Raw genomic sequence first — 3,547 nt, 5'->3', positions numbered from 1 at the left:
TGTAGTTTTCCACTGAAGAGCACAGTTTTCTTTTTCTCTGCAAAAGGAAGGTCATGGCTAGGGCAGACTCCAAGGTCTCTGAGCTGATGATCATTCATGAGATTAGTATGACTCACACACCATGAATGCAAGAGCCTTTCTGAATGCACCGGGGAAAATACACCTCACTTGCAGAAGCCCACAGCCTAAAATCAACATCTCTTTAAAATGAAGGCCTCAAGACATTTAAGATTGTTTTCAGCTGGATTTGGGCATCTGTGTTACATGATGGGCTCTGGAACATTCCTGAATATCTTGTGGGTGTATAACACTGGCTTGTAGTTTTTACAGCACTCTGATCCTGACTCTGCTGTGCAGTCCTAGGCAGTTACAACCATCTCTCTGATTCTCTGACGTGAAGTTTGTGTTTGCTCTTTTATTTTTCCCACCGTGTAGCATAGTTCCCTGACCAGGGATGGAACTTGCACCCCCTGCAGTGGAAGCATGGAATCTTAACTACTGGACCACCAGGGAAGTTCCTGTGATGTGCAGCTTGTCTCTGAACTGGGATATTAACAGTAGCTACTTCTTAGATTATTGTTTTTTACCAGTAGGTATTCACAGTATCAGCATTGTAACTTAATAAAACTATTTATCTGAAAATGTACTGTGGTCTCTGAGATTCTTCTTTATCAGCCCAGCCTTCTCTTCTCTCCCCTATCCTGATCCCTTTCTGCTCTCATTTAATCGCTCATTTCTACTATTTGTGTCCCTAGCAGAGTAGGGGGCAGCATTTGGTTGACCTGCAGGGGATGGCATGTGCTGGGTGTAGCCTCAGGTAAGGGGGACTCTGGGGACAGGGTGACAAACAGGAAGGCTTGGGATTCCCTAGCAACCTCATGCTGTCCTTTGTCCCGATTCTATGTTTACTGAGCTCAGGTTCTCAGATAGGGACTTGCAGTGGTGGAAGCATGGGAACTGCCAGGGGGCCCTCCTAATAGGTAGGAGTTTGGACATTTGAGGAATTCAGTCTCTGTCCAAGATGGTGTGGTAGGCTTGCAGCAATTCCATAGCCACATTGCTTACTTATGCACCCACGTGCGGTTGGCAGGCAAGAATGATTCCCATTTTGCATCTAGAGAAGCTGAGGACCCCTATGAGAGGCTTGAGAGTTGGGTGCCCCAGGGCTCAGTGCCCGGCTCACTAGCTGATGCTGCCCTCTAGTGGCCATGCAAGGCACTTCAGGAAGCCCAGATCTGCCAGCAGCGTCTCACTGGATTTGTACACAATGGAAAGACTTCGTAGGATGCCAGTGGCAAGCACGGTACGTCCCCCACCTCAGCACTCCTACGTCACTTCTATCAGCTCATCTCCCAGTCTCCACGCCTTAAATTATGTACATTATTTAACTGGTAAAATGTCCATAACATAAAATTACCAATCACAGGACTTTCCTGGTGGACCAGGAAAGAATCTGCCTGCCAATGCAGGGGACATGGGTTCGAACCCTGGTCCAGGTAGATTCCACATGCTGTGGGCAACTGAGCCCGTGAGCCACAACGGAAGCCCGTGCACCTAGAGCCTGTGCCCCACAAGAGAGGCCAAGGCAGAAAGAAGCCCCCGCACCACAACAAGAGAAGACCACGCGTGGCAATGAAGACCCAGCACAGCTAAGAATAATAAAGTAATAGCACAGAAGAAAACTTAAAACATAAACACACAACTGCTTTAAGTGTACAGCTCAGTGGCATCAACTACATTCACACTGTCGTCTCCAGACCACTTTTCTTCATGCAAACTCACACTGTGTACTCACTGAACAACTCTGTATACCACCACCCAAAACCCCTACCCCACCATCCTATTAATTTGCCTATTCTAAGGTCTCACGTATGTGGACTCATGCAGTATTTGTCTTGTCGTGACTAGCTTACTTACATTGCTGAAATCTCCCTAGAGGACGACATGGCTGGATGGCATCACCGACTCAATGGGCAAGAGTTTAACTCCAGGAGATAGTGAAGGATCGGGAAGCCTGGAGTGCTGCAGCGCTGCAGTGCATGGGGTTGCAAAGAGTTGGACACAACTGAGCAACCGAACAATGAATGATGTGAGTGTGTGTGCACGGGCGCTCAGTCGTGTCTGACTCTTTGCAACGCCATGGACTGTAGCCTGCCAGGGTCCTCTTTCTGTGGAAGTCTCCAAGCAAGAATTCTGGAGTGGGTTGCCATTTCCCCCTCCAGGGATCTTCCTGATCCAGGGATGGAACCTGCATCTCTTGTGCCTCCTGCATTGCCAGGCAGGTGCTTTACCAGCTGAACCACTGGGAAAGCACCCCTTTACGGAGTGATTTATAAACGTGTGGTCCAGAAGACACAGGCATCTCCCAGAATTTCATCCAGACACCACCCTTCCAAACACAATTAACCAGAAACAGGCCGCGACATGTGTTATTACAGCACAAGATGACAATTTAATGACCGGAAAAACTACGACAAACCAAACTAGGAGAGAAAAGTGCCCCTGACAACCGGGGGAGCCGCTAGCCTGGCTCTCACCTGAGCCTTGGCGAGCGCCCTGGAGGCAGGTCCTGGAGCCCAGCACCTCCGGGCCAGCTGCAAGAATCGCCAAAACCCTCCATCCTGCGAGCCACTGCTGCTCCCCTACCAACCGCAGCTGCAGTGCCTCATTCAGGAGAGCAGTGAATCGAGCTTCTCAACCTCAGAACGCCTGCTGCTTCCCGACAGCACACATCAGGAGCAAACCTCTGCATCCTTAAGTCCTCCCCAAATCCCTCAATACCTGGCCATGTTCTACAAGCCCCCTAACCCTCACTAAGATGCCCTGCCGTTCCTCATACAGTGCAGCCCCCCACCCTACCCTGCTGCAGCCAGCATAATAAACCCAGTTTTGTGAACCGAGAGCATGTTCCACATGCTTCTCTCTGGAGCTGCGCTCACCATGCCCAACTGGTGGTGAGCAAGCTCACGGGGAGTGTGGCCCATGTGCAGAGCACATCCAGGGGGTGGTGTTGACTCTGCTAAAGGATTCGGTGGCGTTGGAGGGCTTCTGCACCCTGGTCACCCAGCAGCTGCTTCACTGCCAGTGGCCATGTCCAAGAACAGCTGTACCTGTGTGCTGGCTGGTGTAAGTCTTCATCGCTGGCCATCAGGAGGGACAGGAGTCCCCTTACCTGCTGAGAAGAGCCCCAGTTTGGGACAGATGTACAGGTACTTGCTGGACATTCATGTCACACTGGGGACTTCCCTGGTGCCTCAGCTCGTAAAGAACTTGCCTGCCAATGCAAGAGATGCAAGAGAGGCAGGTTTGATACCTGGGTTAGGAAGATGCCTCTGGAGATGGAAATGGTAACCTGTACCAGTATTCTTGTCTGGAAAATTCCATGGACAGAGATGCCTGGAGGACTATAGTCCAGGGGGTTGCAGAGTCAGACACAATTGAGCACGCACGCACACACATGCGCACAGAGCAGCTGTCCTGAGATTCTTCTGATGTTACTAAGCAAAGGCCAGCATTTACAAGGTGAGACCTTATTTGGAATACAGAC

Source organism: Oryx dammah, unplaced genomic scaffold (assembly GCF_014754425.2).
Source record: "Oryx dammah isolate SB20612 unplaced genomic scaffold, SCBI_Odam_1.1 HiC_scaffold_21, whole genome shotgun sequence".
Lineage (NCBI taxonomy): Eukaryota > Metazoa > Chordata > Mammalia > Artiodactyla > Bovidae > Oryx > Oryx dammah.
This window is presented reverse-complemented; position numbering follows the sequence as displayed.